Here is a 17,983-nt window from a genome sequence, read left to right as displayed (position 1 = left end):
CCAGATGGTGTAAAGTTTGAGAACCACTGGTTTGTAGGAAAAACATATATTTACAGGGGCAGAAAATTGGAGTGGGCAGGCAGACTTTATTATCTGCCTTGAAAGAAAAGTGAAAATGAAAGTCGCTCAGTCATATCCCACTCTTTATGACCCCATGGAATTCTCCAGGCCAGAATACTGGAGTGGGTAGCCTTTCCCTTCTCCAGGAGATCTTCCCAACCCAGGGATCAAGCCCAGGTCTCATGCACTGCAGGTGGATTCTTTACCAGCTGAGCCACAAGGAAAGCCCAAGAAAATTGATGTGGGTAGCCTATCGCCTCTCCAGCAGATCTTCCCGAGTCAGGAATTGAACCAGGGTCTCCTGCATTGCAGGCGGATTCTTTACCAACTGAGCTATGAGGGCAGCCTGTGTGCCATGAGTGTGTGTATAAATGGCCTTTGTTTTTCTCCTTTCTTTGCAACACAATTACTTCATGTGAAAATATAAGGGTATCTTATTTTGCCCCCTTAGCCAAGAGAGAGCTGACGATGTAATGCAAGAGCATTCTCTTTCTACTCGCCTTTCATCTCATGATGGAGCCAAGATTCTGCTCAGAGAGAGGTACTGCCCCCGCCAGTGCCTGCCCTGGAGGCTGCCAGGCAAGGAGCTTTCCTATATAATTCACAAGCAGCCTGGGCAAGCTGAGGAAGAAATCTGCCTTGTCAGGAAGCACCTGGTAGGGAAGTCCACACGTGGTCAGAGGAGCTGAGGGCCTGGGGCCTCTGAAACAAGGACAAATGTCCCCAATAACCTTCCATGCACTGTTCCCAGAATAAAGGATGGAAAGGTGGGGTGTGCCCAAAGGGTTCTGAATCCAGTCAGAGAAAGGCATAGGATGAGGACTATTCATAGAAATCTGTATTTATCGCATGTGGCTGGCATTTTCCTGTTTATCTTCTGCCTTGACAAATTCAGCTGGGACTTTTTTTTTTTTGTTTCCCCCCTTGGCTTGTGGGATCTTAGTTCCCTAACCAGGGATAGAATCTGGGCCCTCAGCAGTGGAAGTGAGGAGTCCTAACCACTGGACTGCCAGCAAATTTCTTCTTGAGGAAAGGGCCATTACCTGGACTTCATAGCCCTGCCACTGGATACCTAGTGAAGTCATTCAGCACTGTGTGTGGAGACAAGTTAGCTGGTTATTGAACTTGGGGAGGCAATATAGGATAACCGTTAGGTGTAGGAATCAGACTGCTTGGCTTTTGCATTAGCTAGCTGCTTGAATTTGGGAGAGTTATATGACCTCTTTGTGCCCCAGGATTTCTACAGGAAAAAAAAAAATCAGTAATAATATCAGTGTCTATGTAGTGAGACTTGAGAGAGATAATCCATATAAGTGCCTGGTATGTCAGTGTGAACAAAATCAAAGTCCCCAAACCCATCCTGACCCTGCTTGTACCCGCATCTTTGTTTCTGCCATTCTGCTCTTTGGGGATTCCCTGGGCCCAGTCCCCACCAGTCGCAGAGGTTAACCTGTGCCTCCTGTTTCTCCAGAATTCACCTCAAACACCACTTCCTCGAGGAGTGCCTCTTGCTTGATCGCTTGTCCCATCAGCCACCCAGCACTGTGTTTTTATATTTTTGTGGTATTCATCACATTTTCCCTCTGACTGTATACTGTACAAAGGACCTCAGGTTACTCGCTCTGTTTCATCTCTGTTTCCCTCTGAAGTGCCAAGTGAGAGGTGGCCTGAAAGTGAAAGTGAGAGAGTTGTGTCTGACTCTGCAATCCCATGGACTATATAGTCCATGAAATTTTCCAGGCCAGAATACTAGAGTGGGCAGCCTTTCCCTTCTCCAGGGGATCTTCCCGACCCAAAGATTGAACCCAGGTCTCCCGCATTGCAGGCGGGTTCTTTACCAGCTGACCACAAGGGGAGTGCCAAGTGAGAGGAGGCCTAGACTGAACATATTGGTGTTTCAATGTTTTCCTGTTACAGGATTCAAAAACCCAGTTCAATTCAACTTACAAGGTGGAAGGATTTTTCTTCCTTTCACATTTTTCTTCCTTTCCATGAAATGGAAAATTCCTGAGGAAATACATTCAGGCTTCACGTGTGGTGCCATCAGGGCTCCGGCTCTGTATACTGGAACCCCCTCAGCTCTGGTTTCTGAGGTGTCATCTCTGTTCTCAGTACAGCCAGTAGCAACAGGCTGGGCTACAAACTTCTCAGTTCAAGTCTGCTGCTGCTGCTGCTGCTAAGTCGCTTCAGTCGTGTCCGACTCTGTGCGACCCCAGAGACGGCAGCCCGCCAGGCTCCTCCGTCCCTGGGATTCTCCAAGCAAGAACACTGGAGTGGGTTGCCATTTCCTTCTCCAATACATGAAAGTGAAGAGTGAAAGTGAAGTCGCTCAGTCGTGTCCGACTCTTAGCGACCCCATGGACTGCAGCCTACCAGGCTCCTCCGTCCATGGGATTTTCCAGGCAAGAGTACTGGAGTGGGGTGCCATTGCCTTCAAGTCTAGGGAGAGAATGTATTTCTCTAAACAGCAAATGAAAGTCTTTAACTTCACTCTGGTCAGGCCAGTTTACATCAGGTACTCATCCCTTAACCCATGAGAGACAACTGAGGCAGGAGGGTGGGATCCCCCTGCTCAGTCAGTTTGCCCACAAATGAGGCGACATTCAACTCCTCTCAAACTCCTGCCGCTCCACAGTGGGGACACCAAACACAAGTTAGGGGGTGCTGAAGAAGGAAAAGATACTGGGCAGAAAACCCTTTATTACCCACAGAGTACTCAATTCATGCAGATTAAATAAAAGAGCATGGAATTAATAGCAGTATATATATATATAATGCTATTAATGTATATGCTATATATATATATATGGACTTCCCTGGTGGCTCAGACGGTAAAGCGTCTGTCTACAATGCGGGAGACCTGGGTTTGATCCCTGGGTCGGGAAGATCCTCTAGAGAAGGAAATAGCAATCCACTCCTATTTTCCTATTGCCTGGAAAATCCCATGGACAGAGGAGCCTGGTAGGCTACAGTCCATGGGGTCGCAAAGAGTTGGGCACGAATGTATATATACATTTATCACACTCGTCTGCTAGTCTTTACAATATCTTTGTCAGGCAGTTTCTGGGTAACTTTTTAGATAACACTGAAGTGCAGCAACAACAATCATTGGCCTTGGAACATTTAGAACTCAACATACCTTCTTAAAGTCCATTTCTATATCTTATTTTATTTCACGTTTCAAACTTCAGAAGTAAACATATCCTCATTATTCAAGCAAGTCTCTCCTTTATTTAATTATTTTTGATCATGTAACAGCACCTATATAGCCACCCCCGAGAGACACCTGCCTTTCTCCATCTCAAGGAAATTCATCCTGAATCCTGTGTTCTCACTTATTTGCTTGTCTTTTCATATCACTTTATTTCATCTCTATGAATTTCTACAAAGTACATTTTTATTCTAGTCATTTTTAACTGTGTCAAAAGGGTCTCATCATGCATGTAATTGTTTGGAATTTATTTTTCATATATTGCTAAGATCCAACCATATTGTTACATGAGGCTGTAGTTCATGTTTTTGTAACTTCTGAATCACATTCCATTGTGGTAATAAAACAGAGCTTATCCATCTACTCTCCTTCTGATTGGCATTTGAGTTGTTTCCGGGCTTTTTTGTCAGAGTGAAGAGAACGGATACTTGTAAAAGAAGATCAACAAGGAGAAACTTACTCTGTAGACAACAAAACCTATCATGAAGCTATAGTAGTGAAGCTGTGTAGTGCTGGCTCAAGGACAGACAAACTGACCAATGGAATAGAATGGGATGGTATGAAACTTTGCTGTGTGTCAGAGGTGGTATTTAAGACTAGTGGGGAAAGGAGAGACTACTCAATAAGTAGAGCTGGATAAAATTATTATCCCATGTGAAAAAGGACGAAGTCAAATTCCTACCTCAGAGTATAAGCAAATGTAGACATCAAATGGATCAAGATCTTAAATATACAAAAAAATAAATACAATATTTATTTTTCTCTTTCTGACTTACTTCACTCTGTACGGCAGATTCTAAGTCCATCCATGTCTCTACTGCTTCTGCTGCTAAGTCGCTTCAGTTGTGTCTGACTCTGTGCGACCCCATAGAGGGCAGCCCAACAGGTTCCCCCGTCCCTGGGATTCTCCAGGCAAGAACACTGGAGTGGGTTGCCATTTCCTTCTCCAACGCATGAAAGTAAAAAGTGAAAGTGAAGTCACTCAGTCATGTCCGACTCTTAGCGACCCCGTGGACTGCAGCCCACCAGGCTCCTCTGTCCATGGATTTTCCAGGCAAGAGTACTGGAGTTGGGGGCCATTGCCTTCTCTGCATGTCTCTACAAATAACCCTATTTCTTTCCTTTTAGTGGCTGAGGAACATTCCATCGTATATATGCACCACATCTTCTTTATCCATTCATCTGTCATTGGACATTAGGTTGTTCCCATGTCTTTCCTGTTGTAAATAGTGATGCAGTGAAAAATGGCACAGATGAACCTATTTGTAGGGTAGGAATAGAGACACAGACATACAGAATGGACATGTGGACACAGAGGGGAAAAGGGACGGTGGGACAAACTGGGAGATTAGGATCAACATATGTACACTATGAACAAAGCTAGTGGAGGTGATAGAATTCCAACTGAGCTATTTGGATGATGCTGTTAAAGCGCTGCACTCAATATGCCAGCAAATTTGGAAAGCTCAGCAGTGGTCACAGGACTGGAAAAGGTCCGTTTTCATTCCAATCCCAAAGAAAGGCAATGCCAAAGAATGCTCAAACTATTGCACAATTGCACTCATCTCACACGCTAGTAAAGTAATGCTCAAAATTCTCCAGGCAAGGCTTCAGCAATACATGAACCGTGAACTTCCAGATGTTCAAGCTGGTTTTAGAAAAGGCAGAGGAAGCAGAGACCAAATTGCCAACGTCTGCTGGATCATGGAAAAAGCAAGAGGGTTCCAGAAAAACATCTACTTTGGCTTTGTTGACTATGCCAAAGCTTTTGACTGTGTGGACCACAACAAATTGTGGAAAATTCTTAAAGAGATGGGACTACCAGATCACCTGACCTGCCTCCTGAGAAATCTGGATGCGGGTCAGGAAGCAACAGTTAGAACTGGACATGGAACAAAAGACTGGTTCCAAATCGGGAAAGGAGTACATCAAGGCCATATATTGTCACCCTGCTTATCTAACTTATATGCAGAGAACATAATGAGAAACGCTGGGCTTGATGAAGCACAAGCTGGAATCAAGATTGCCGGGAGAAATATCAATAACCTCAGGTAGGCAGATAACACCACACTTACGCCAGAAAGTGAAGAGGAACTAAAAAGCCTCTTGATGAAAGTGAAAGAGGAGAGAGAAAAGGTTTCCTTAAAACTCAACATTCAGAAAACTAAGATCACGGCATCTGGTCCCATCACTTCATGGGAAATAGATGGGGAAACAGTGGAAACAGTGTCAGACTTTATTTTTTGGGCTCCAAAATCAATGCAGATGATGACTGCAGCTATGAAATTAAAAGACGCTTACTCCTTGGAAGAAAAGTTATGACCAACCTAGACAGCATATTAAAAAGCAGAGACATTACTTTGCCAATAAAGGTCCATCTAGTCAAAGCTATGATTTTTCCAGTGGTCATGTATGGATGTAAGTGTTGAACTATAAAGAAAGCTGAACATTGAAGAATTGATGCTTTTGAACTGTGGTATTGGAGAAGACTCTTGAGAGTCCTTTGGACTGCAAGGAGATCCAACCAGTCCATCCTAAAGGAAATCAGTCCTGAATATTCATTGGAAGGACTGATGCTGAAGCTGAAACTCCAATATTTTGGCCACCTGACGGGAAGAACTAACTCATTTGAAAAGACCCTGATGCTGGGAAAGATGAAGGCAGGAGGAGAAGGGGATGACAGAGGATGAGATGGTTGGATGGCATCACCGATTCGATGGACATGAGTTTGAGTAAACTCTGGGAGTTGGTGATTGACAGGGAGGCCTGGCATGCTGCAGTCCACGGGGTTGCAAAGAGTCAGACACGACTGAGCAACTGAACTGAACTGATGTACACTCTGCTGCTGCTGCTAAGTCACTTCAGTCGTGTCCGACTCTGCGACCCCATGGACTACAGCCTACCAGGCTCCTCCATCCATGGGATTTTCCAGGCAAGAGTACTGGAGTGGGGTGCCATTGCCTTCTCCAGATGTACACTAACATGTGTGAAATAGATAGCTAGTGAGAATCTGCTATAAAGCATAGAAGCTCAGCTTGGTGCTCTGTGATAGCCTAGATGAGTATAATGTGGGGGTGGGAGGGAGGTCCAAGAGGAGGGATGGCGATATATGTGTGCCAAAGAATTGATGCTTTTGAACTGTGGTGTTGGAGAAGACTCTTGAGAGTCCCTTGGACTGCAAGGAGATCCAACCAGTCCATCCTAAAGGAGATCAGCCCTGGGTGTTCATAGGAGGGACTGATGTTGAAGGCGGAACTCCAATACTTTGGCCACCTGATGTGAAGAGCTGACTCATTTGAAAAGACCCTGATGCTGGAAAAGATTGATGGCAGGAGGAGAAGGGGACAACAGAGGATGAGATGGTTGGATGGCATCACCAACTCAGTGGACACAGGTTTGGGTGGACTCCGGGAGTTGGTGATGGACAGGGAGGCCTGGCGTGCTTTGGTTCATGGGGCTGCAAAGAGTCAGACATGACTGAGCAACTGAACTGACTGACTGAAATATATATGTACATACATGTTGCTGATTTACCTTGTGGTACAGCAGAAACTTGGAGAAGGCAATGGCACCCCACTCCAGTGTTCTTGCCTGGAGAATCCCAGGGACGGGGAGCCTGGTGGGCTGCCGTCTATGGGGTCGCACAGAGTCAGACACGACTGAAGCGACTTAGCAGCGGCAGCAGCACAGCAGAAACTAACACAACTTCATAAAGTAACTATATTCCAATTTTAAAAAGTACATAAAAACTCTAATTAGAAAATGCGAGTGAATCTTTTAGAACTTGGAGTTGGAAAAGACTTAAGACGCAAAAAGCTTTTAACTAAAAAGGAGAAGCTGATAAATTTGACTACATTCAAGGTAAGAGCATTTGTTTGCCATAGATTTTAGGCAAACAATTGCCAGGACTAAAGATTATTCTGCTGCTTTAAACCACACCCCCATGATAAACCTTTCATAACCTGAGATTAGATTTGAATATACATAAAATTGTAGCTGACTTCATCATCTTAAAGAGAACCATTGTTTCCTTCAAACAGTAAATAATAGTCTTATTGGAGCCAAATGACCCTCTTCAGTGGATGTGGCTCCCCTCAACCAGGAGACCCCCTCTTGCATCCTGATTGCTCTCTCACTCCCACTTGAGTGTGAACATCAGAGCCTTTACAGGCTTGAAATAGGGTTGGGAAGAAAAAAGATTAAAATCTGCAATATTAAAACAAATGGGACATTATTTCTATCCCAAAGTAAAAATTTGAAGTTCCTGAAAATAAAGTTACTAGGACTTTGCTGGTGGTCCAGCGGTTAAGAATGTGCCTTCCAATGCAGGGGATGTGGGTTCGATCTCTAATCAAGCAACTAAGATCTCACGTGCCATGTGGGCAACTAAGCCCTCATGCCACAGTGAAGACCCAGCAGTGCCAAAATGAAATAAATAAATAAATAATGTTTCCAAAGAAGGTAACAAAAATTAATAAACTTTCCTTCTTCAAATATTTGTTGAGCACCAATGGTCTGTCAGACACTGTGCTAGAAGCTACAAGTACAAAAGTAAATTAGACGCAGCCCTAACCTTAAGGAGACTACAATCTGTCACAGTAAGATAAGGCGACAACAGGGCAATAAGCATCCTTGGCACTGTTAGAATTGTCGTAGGGTCCAGTAGCACACCAAGGAAGAGATGGCCCATCCTACCAGAAGGGGCAGGCAACGTGGAGAAAAAGTAACCATAGGAGAAGCTTGAAAGATGCAGTTTAAACAAAGACATGAAGGTATGAATAATAGAGTAATTTAATTGGGCTGCTGCTAAGTCGCTTCAGTTGTGTCTGATTCTTTGCAACCCTATGGACTGCAGCCCGCCAGACTCTTCTGTCCATGGGATTCTCCAGACAAGAATCCTAGAGTGGGTTGCCATTTTTCACTCCAAGGGATCTTCCTGACCCAGGTATCAAATCCTTGTCTCTAACATTGTCTCCTGCATTGGCAGGCAGATTCTTTACCACTAGTGCCACCTGGGAGATCCAAAATAATTATAGAGAAACAAAAGTAGCCAGTATGGCTGAAAGTAAAGTAAAGTAAAGTCGCTCAGTCATGTTTGACTCTTTGTGACCCCATAGACTGTAGCCTACCAGGCTCCTCTGCCCATGGGATTTTCCAGGCAGGAGTACTGGAGTGGGTTGCCATTTCCTTCTCCAAGTATGGCTGAAGCTGAGTCCATAGGAAGAAGTTAGATGAGACCGCCGTGCAGTGTTAGGCAGAGGCCAGTGGGTGCGTGAAATTTCCCCTAGAAGCCCCAGGTTGCCGCGGAAGAGTTTTGAACAGGGAGTGACATCGTTATATTTGGTTTCAGGGAGATAACCCTGGAGTGTGGGTGGAGGAACTGAGAATGGTGGCAGAGACTTCCCCCAGACAGAGACCATAATGGCTGAAACAAGGCATCTGGAGAGGAAGGGCTGGGACTGGTGTGAAGAATTTGGACATTGATTTGATTTCAAAGAAAAAGTAGAGGTACTTCCAGGAGGCCACTTTTACCCTAAAATAAGTCCCTGATGGTGTCAAAATTACAACATTGCCCCTCTTGCCTAATGGACAGCAAACAACAATTTCAATGCACAGCAAAGTATATATCCAATATTACAACAATCACACAAAGGGATGTACCTTAGGGTGACAGGTTCAGGCCCAACATCTTTATCTGTATTCCATGAATATCCTAGGCATCCAGCATATTCCTTTTCACTGGGGTTTCTTTTTATGTGGATGTATGATGCATTGGAGAAGGAAATGGCAACCCACTCCAGTGTTCTTGCCTGGAGAATCCCAGGGACAGGGGAGCCTGGTGAGCTGCCGTCTATGGGGTTGCACAGAGTCGGACACGACTGAAGTGACTTAGCAGCATGTTGCAAACACAAGCCTTTTTCAGATTCATGCAAATACTAAGAGAATATCATTATGAATTCATAACACAAACATTGATGTGCTGCACATGGAACCCAGATTTGTAAAAGGAAAGGCAAAGAAAAGGAATCTGGCCATAAATCTATCAAAGATAGAGACACAACAGAAATGAGTCCCTGAGTTTCCCTGCTCAGCACTCAACAGTGATCTTGAGGCAGGAAGAAGATGCTCAAGATTGACCAAATGTCTACCTGTTTCTTCCCCTACCATCAGTTCTCTTCTAGACGGTGGTTTCTCTGTGATTATTCTGTGAGCACGCCAGGTCATGGTAAACAAGCAGGGAACCAGCTATCCATTCTGCTTCCTCAGCGTCTCCCACCTGTTCTCTCCTTTTTGCTGTCATACTGCCTGCAGGTCATCATTCCCTTTGACCTTGGCAAGAGCCTAACGTAGGACCTACTAGTAGGTCTTGATGCTCTGGAATCAGTGTCAGTAGGGAGACCTTCTCAATAAAGGGTGGCTCTTCTGATTGTTTATGCCTCTGATCTCTCTCCAGATTTATTTTTCTGAAATACAGTTCTGATCATGTTGCTTCTGTTCAAAACCTGCTGTGGTCTCTCCTTCCTTGTAGACTGAGGTCTGGAAGTCACAGTCTGCAGTTAAAAACCCTATCAATCCCTCCAGACTTTCTCTTCTACAGTTTCTACCATTTTCCCCAGCCTCACGTGCTCTTGTCGTAACTCAGACTTCTTGCCTTCCCTGAACCCTGAGCTCTCCTCCTCTGTGCCTTTCTATCAAGTGTGTATGTGTGTGTGTACATGCCTGTGTATTTATCTAATCAGCCTGTACAAAGCATGGCCATTTAAAATCCCAAATCCTTTGCTTTTTTTCTCTCTCTTGCCTGAATGCCTATAGGATGTAGTTTATGTCTGTCTGTTAGAATGCCAATTGTAGCATCTATTGGTCTGAAATGTTTTAAAGATGATTTTTCATTTATTATGGTTTTAGGGCCTCAGGAAAATAGGCATTCAACTTTTTTTTTTTTTTTGGTATCTCTCTGTCCAGTCTTTCCTGCACTTAGAAGGTAAGAAATGGCTGTTAAGTTGAATTGAACAATTCACTCACACTGCAGGTCTCTAAATCAAGTATGAGCTACGATGATACAGAGGCTCATCTTGACACAGTAAATTCCTTTGAGTTTATTGACTCTGCACGTGGGCATGAATAGGACAAGGAATGTCATTGTGTTCACTTATTACCTTATTCCCCAAGAGGCAAAAAAAGGACTTAGCTCACCAGCATTGGTCCTAACAACTTAGAAAAAAATATATGGTGAAGCAGACTTTGATATGTGGAGAGAAAAAAAATATGTTTGTTTTTTATGAAAGAAAATGAACTTAGCTCCATAATATCCTGAGGAATTGCCTTTGTATTCAGCGTTTCTGGTTGTTTATTTTGAATCCCCCACATTAATATCCAAGAACTCATACAATTCAATAGCAAAAAAAAAAAAACCTAAATAATCCGATTTGAAAATGGGCAAAGGATCTGAATAAACATTTTTTTTCAAAGATGATAAATGAATGGCCAGTAGGTACACAAGGATTCATTACACAATCATCAGGGAAATGTAAATCAAAACCACAATGAAATATCACCTCACACCTATTAGAATGACTGTGAACAAAAAGACAAGGGGAAATAAATGTGGTGAGGATGCAGTAAAAAGGGAAACTTGGTGCATTGTTGGATGGATTATAAACTGGTACAGCCATCATGGAAAACCGTATGAAGGGTCCTCAAAAAATTAAAAATAGAATGACCATATGATCCAGTAATTCTACTTCTGGAAATATATCTGAAGGAAATGAAAATACCATGTTGAAGAGATAGCTGCACCCCATGTTCATAGCAGCATTACTTACAATAGCCAAGACATGGGAACAACCTAGGTGTCCATCAGTGGATGGATAAAAAAGATGTGGTATATTTACAAGGGAATAGTATTCAGCCATGAAAAAGAAGGAAATCCTGCCATTTGCAACAAAATGATTGGACCTTGGGGGCTAAGTAAAGTAAGTCAGACCGAGAAAGATAAATACTGTATGATCTCACTTATATGTAGAATTTAAAAAAAAAAACTCAGAAAAAGAGATCAGATTTGTGGGCAGCAAAGGGGTGGGGTGGAGTGAATTAGATGAAGGTGGTCAGCTGGTCAAATCTCGAGTTTAAGGTAGATAAGTATTAGGGACGTAATGTATACAAGATGATGAGTAGAGTTCTCACTTCTGTGTGGTATATTTGAAAGCTGTTAAGAGAGCAGTTCCTTACTAAGAGTTCTCATCACAAGGGAAGAAAATTTTTTTTGGTATCTATATGAGTTGATGGATGTTAATTACACTTACTGTGGTAACTGTTTCACAGTATATGTGAGACAAATCGTTCTGTACACCTTAAACTTACATAGTTGCTGCTAAGTCACTTCAGTCGTGTCCGACTCTGTGCGACCCCATAGATAGCAGCCCACCAGGCTCCCCCATCTCTGGGATTCTCCAGGCAAGAATACTGGAGTGGGTTGCCATTTCCTTCTCCAAAAACTTACATAGTGCCAAGTGCTAAGTCACTTCAGTCGTGTCCAACTCTGGGTGACCCCATTGACTGCAGCCCACCAGGCTCCTCTGTCCATGGGATTCTCCAGGGAAGAATACTAGAGTGGGTTGCCATGCCCTCCTCTGGGTGATCTTCCCCACATATTGCCATAGGTTAATTATATCTTAATAAAACTGGGTGGAGGGAGTTAGAAATCTCATAATTAACCATATTTTAGTCTCAGCCTTTTAAAATACTAATCATAGGGCATGCTAATAGGTGAATCTAGAAAAGAAGTTCCATAGTCAAATAAGTTTGTGAGATACTGGATTAAACAAAGACAACAGAATTTCTCATGGCTTTTATCATGTTAATGAACTTTGAATCTCTAGGAGCCAGCATATGATATTCGAGTATTCTTAACTTTATTTGAAAATGGAATTCTTTTATAATAGTGCACTGTAGTAACCTAATATTTCATGGAACACATTTTGGGAAGCACTACTCTAATTTAACATTAGTATCTGAAGACTGTATATGAGGATAAATATTTATTCATATATTTATTTGTTTATGGCTGGATCTGGTCTTAGTTGTGGCACGCAAGCTCAGCAGTTGCAGCTCGAAGGCTTAGTTGTTCCATGGCCTGTGGGATCTTAGTTCCCTAAACAGAGATCAAATCCATGTCCCCTGCATTGGAAGGCAGATTCTTAACCATTGGACCATCAGGGAAGTCCCTGTATATGAGGTTTTGCATCTCCTATTACTCTTCTTCTAAGGTTCAGAGGATTTCAACAGTGATTACAGGTGAAATATACATTTTATAACTTTTATGAATCCTTTATTTAACCCAGATAGATGGACTGTAGATTTTTGGTAAATATTCAGAGGAAAGCTCTCTAGTAATTTATGGAAAATGAGAGAATTTTTGTATCATTTCCAACCTTTTTATCCAGAATGGCACAGATTGTCTGTCTTTCAAGGCTCTGGGTAATTAAAAGAGAAGTTATGTTTTGAAATCAATGTCATATTATAGTAACAAGGAGGAAGTTGTTTATTTGTACACAAAGCAGTCTGTCTTACCCTCTATTTGAAATATGTTAGAATACAAAAGTTGTTTGGGAAGTGAGACTAAACAGCCAAGATTTTGACTATGTCTGGAGCTTCCAGGAAACATGCCTTTCTGGATAGCTGAGTTTTCTTAATTCCTAGTATTTAACTCATATTCTCATGAGTGTTAAAAATTCTACCTTTTCAGTAGATCTTTCCTAAAATGTGTATCATGCCACCTTGTCATCCTGACAACAGTACACTCCACATAAGGCTTTTACTCTGCTGTGACATCGGAAGATCTTGGTCTACAGTGATGTGTTACCTTGCTTGACCCATCACAAACTCTTCCTTGGTGTTAGCTTTGTCTTTTTATTTTACTTGGGCCGGCAACTACTACTTCTTGGTTCTCGTCCCCACACCAGCCTCTTGCGGCCCCCATTCTTGTCTCCTTACTTTATAGAATTTGTTGTTGTTGGTAAGTCACTAAGTCATGTCAGACTCTTTTGCAACCCCCATGGACTCTAGCCCACCAGCCTCCCCTGTCTATGAGATTTCCTAGGCAAGAATACTGGAGTGGGGGATCTTCCTGACCCACAGATTGTACTCCAGTCTCCTGCATTGGCAGGCAGATTCTTTAACATGAGCCACCAGGAAAGCCCCTCATACAATTTATTTTATGTTAACTTACTAATTTTCCATAGCAGACTATTACCCTTCTTAGAATCCTTTTTATTTTTTATAAGATGAAATTTATTTTCTAAAAATTTTATTATTTTTAATTTTATCTGCACTGGGTCTTCATTGTGGTACACAGGCTCTCTGGTTGTGGTGCAGGCTTAGTAGCCCCTTGGTATGTAGGATGTTAATTTCCTAATCAGGGATGTAACCCGCATCCCCTGCTTTGGAAGGTGGATTCTTAACCACTGGACTGTCAAGTCCAGTGGCATTCCCTTAGATTCCTTTCTAAAACTAAAAGAGTCTAAGGTTCTATAAGAAAAATTTAGTCTTTAGCTATGTAGAGACTTTGGGGCTTATTTTATTTTTTATTTTTAAAAAGTGTGTTCTCAGACCACCTGACCTGCCTCTTGAGAAATCTGTATGCAGGCCAGGAAGCAACAGTTTGAGCTGGACATGGAACGACAGACTGGTTCCAAATAGGAAAAGGAGTACGTCAAGGCTGTCTATTGTCACCCTGCTTATTTAACTTATATGCAGAGTACATCATGAGAAACACTAGACTGGAAGAAACACAAGCTGGAATCAAGATTGCTGGGAGAAATATCAGTAACCTCAGATATGCAGATGACACCACCCTTATGGCACAAAGTGAAGAGCAACTAAAAAGCCTCTTGATGAAAGTAAAAGAGGAGAGTGAAAAAGTTGGCTTAAAACTCAACATTCAGAAAACGAAGATCATGGCATCCGGTCCCATCACTTCATGGGAAATAGATAGGGAAACAGTGGAAACAGTGTCAGACTTTATTTTGGGGGCTCCAAAATCACTGCAGATGGTGATTGCAGCCATGAAATTAAAAGACGCTTACTCCTTGGAAGAAAAGTTATGACCAACCTAGATAGTATATTCAAAAGCAGAGACATTACTTTGCCGACTGAGATCCGTCTAGTCAAGGCTATGGTTTTTCCAGTGGTCATGTATGGATGTGAGAGTCGGACTGTGAAGAAGGCTGAGCGCCAAAGAATTGATGCTTTTGAACTGTGGTGTTGGAGAAGACTCTTGAGAGTCCTTTGGACTGTAAGGAGATCCAACCAGTCTATTCTGAAGGAGATCAGCCCTGGGATTTCTTTGGAAGGAATGATGCTAAAGCTGAAATTCCAGTACTTTGGCCACCTCATGCGAAGAGTTGACTCATTGGAAAAGACTTTGATGCTGGGAGGGATTGGGGGCAGGAGGAGAAGGGGACGACAGAGGATGAGATGGCTGGATGGCATCACGGACTCGATGGACGTGAGTCTGAGTGAACTCCGGGAGTTGGTGATGGACAGGGAGGCCTGGCGTGCTGTGATTCATGGGGTCGCAAAGAGTCAGACACGACTGAGCGACTGAACTGAACTGAGGTAGGCGAGTTAGCCAGACAGCTGATTTATTAAGGAAAATCTAGTCAATTTATTTAACTTAGAAGTTTAATTCAGTTGATCAATGACCCCTGCATTTTAATTAATAAGGTACAACACCTTTCATTCAAAAACTCTCAAAGGATTTCACCATATGAACTTTGACCACACCCTGTGGTACAAAGGCGTGCTTCCCTGGGGACCCGGGTTCAATCCCTGGGTTGGGAAGATGCCCTGGAGAAGGAAATGGCAACCCACTCCAGTACTCTTGCCTGGAAAATTCCATGGACTGAGAAGCCTGGTAGGCTATAGTCCATGGAGCCACAAAAGAGTGGACTCAACTGAGCGACTTCACTTTCACTTTGTGGTACAAAGATACATTCTAACAACAGTTACTGGGTAGCTCTTCAGCCATTTAGAAGCAGATACAGGAAGCAGTCAAATGTGTTTCCTGACTTCACACAGCAAAACCTCTGGGGAGTAAGAAATATCCGACTTTTTCTCAGTCCATTTGCCAAATAACATTTCCTCTTAAGGTGCAAAATAAAATTAAATTAGTGAAGTTTATTTCTTTACTAAGGGTAACTCTAGTTAATGGATATGATGGTTAATGTTATGTGCCATTTTCACTGGGTCATGAGATGCCCAGACATTTGGTCAGAAGTTATTCTGGGTGTTATTTGAACCAGTTGACTGAGCAAAGCAGACTGCCCTCCCTTAATGTGGGTGGGCCCCATCCAATCAGTTGAAGGCCTGAATAGAGTAAAAAGCCTGACTGATGCTCCTCCCGGTAAAGGAAGGTTCCTTTTACCTGGACTGCCTTCAAATCAGAACATCAGCTTTTTCCTGCCTTTAGATTAGAACCAAAACCTTGGCTCACCTGCTGACCTTCAGTTGAGAACTACACCAGGCTCTCCTGGGTCTCCAGCTTGCCCACCCATCCTGCAGATCTTGTGACTTGTTGGCCTCCTTAATTGTACGAGGTGTGAGCCAGTTCTTAACAATAAGTCTTTGTCTATCTTATATAGTTGCTCTCTGTCTTTCTCTCTCTCTATATATATATATATATTCTATTCATTTTGTTTCTCTGGAGAATCCTAACACAGTGGACATACACTAATGTCAATTAATTAAAGGAAAAAATACTTCTAAAGGGTTATCACTTCTCCAGCAGAAAAATCTCCCTTTGAAAGGCTTGGCTATGCAAAATTCATAAGGATTGCAGATTTCTGTTGACTAGAGAGAAATTACGGAGAAGGCAATGGCACCCCACTCCAGTACTCTTGCCTGGAAAATCCCATGGACAGAGGAGCCTGGTGTGCTGCAGTGCATGGGGTCGCTAAGAGTTGGACACGACTGAGCGACTTCACTTTCACCTTTCACTTTCATGCACTGGAGAAGGAAATGGCAACCCACTCCAGTGTTCTTGCCTGGAGAATCTCAGGGACGGGGAAGCCTGGTGGGCTGCTGTCTATGGGGTCGAATAGAGTCAGACACGACTGAAGCGACTTAGCAGCAGCAGCAGAGAGAAATTAAATTTCAATGTTGAAAAAAATCCCAGTGTTGAGATACTAAATTTCTAAAAGATAGGTGCTGTGTCAGTTTTGCTCTATAGTTCTAGTACTGTAAACAGCATGAAAGAAATTCAGCCTTTTTAATATAACAACATTATTTGATGGTGATGATACCAAATAAGCCTTGGGAAGCTACTGTTGGCATGATAATGCAAACAAGGTAACATCTAGGGCAATCAGGGGTGATAGAATTTACTGATCTAAGTCCACCTGAGTGAAGATGCTTTCTTCTTGCTGATATTACAGAGCTAGGCTTCTACATTCAGCACTGACTGTGAGTCCAGCTTTTTATCTCTTCGCTGCGTCTCTACCATACTCTCCTCTTCTGCCCTCTCCAGATCCTTCCCAGCATCAGAGCTAAACACAAACCTCTTCTACCTCTCAACTCCACCTCATCCTTGACGTGTCCTGTTTTCTTCTGTCCAATAAAGGAAGGAGGGTGGAGCTGTGCCTTCACTGGCAGCCAAACATCTTGGGTCCTTGCTTCAGGCTCCACCTCCCACATCAACCACCACCCAGTATGGACTACACAGCTCTTACCCAGAAGCTGTTTTTCCATCCTAGGAGCTGACCTCATTGTTTCTGGGGTTGGAGCCATCTACAAGGCGACACTTGCCAACTGGGGAGTTTATAGCAGTTTTGCATTTGTGGCACGGGAAGTCGGCCTGTACCATTGTCTTTTGTCTTAAGGACAGCATTAACAACCTCCATTCACCTCCTCTGAGCATAAACATGGCTGAAAACACAGAAGGGCAACTTGCATGTCACACGTGGATGTAGTCTGTGATTCACTAGTTCAGGAGCTTTGCTGTCATTTATGAAAATTGCCAGAGTGTACAGCTCTGCTTCCTGTTCTTACAGACCAGCATGACATTCTGGCTCGGTTGAGCCTCTGTCATGGGTTGCCACACAAGCATTGTCTGGTGCTGTCATTTCCTGGCAGTGAACAATTATTCCACATTGCCTCAGGATGCTCTCACAGTGTCCTTCTCGTGGTGGCTGAACCAGTCTTCAAAAAGCAAATGTATAGCTAGAGTCAATCGTTTGGAGAAGATGGGCAGAAACAAAGCCCGTGTGGTTTGTTGGAAAGAACACCAAATAGAGTTCTAAGAGCACAGCTACACACTCTTAATAGTAGAGGAACTGGCCCCCACCCACTCACCATTTAGTGTCATAACCCCCCATGTGTCATCCTGTCCCTTCCTCCCTACAATGAGGTTGGAAAGGTGGCAGCATTTGTTTCTATTTTTCCACAACCAGCCTGGCACATAACACCGTCTACTGGACACCACCACACACTCTCAACCATCCAGCCAATCAGCTGTCTTTCTAGATTTTTTTCCCCACTGATGTGCAGTTTTCTTGGCCATAGCCCTAACTTTGGGTACCTTAATTTTCTCATTATTTAAATGTATTCAGTAATTTAATCCAAGTTGAAGCTGCATCTTCAGGAGAGAAAGTGTTCTGTTAGTGCTAACTATGGTGGCACAGTGGTAAAAAATCCACCTTCAAGTGCAAGAGATGC

The sequence above is a fragment of the Ovis aries genome, chromosome 12 (genome assembly GCF_016772045.2).
Source record: "Ovis aries strain OAR_USU_Benz2616 breed Rambouillet chromosome 12, ARS-UI_Ramb_v3.0, whole genome shotgun sequence".
Taxonomy (NCBI): Eukaryota; Metazoa; Chordata; class Mammalia; order Artiodactyla; family Bovidae; genus Ovis; species Ovis aries.
Note: the sequence above shows the minus strand (reverse complement) of the source record.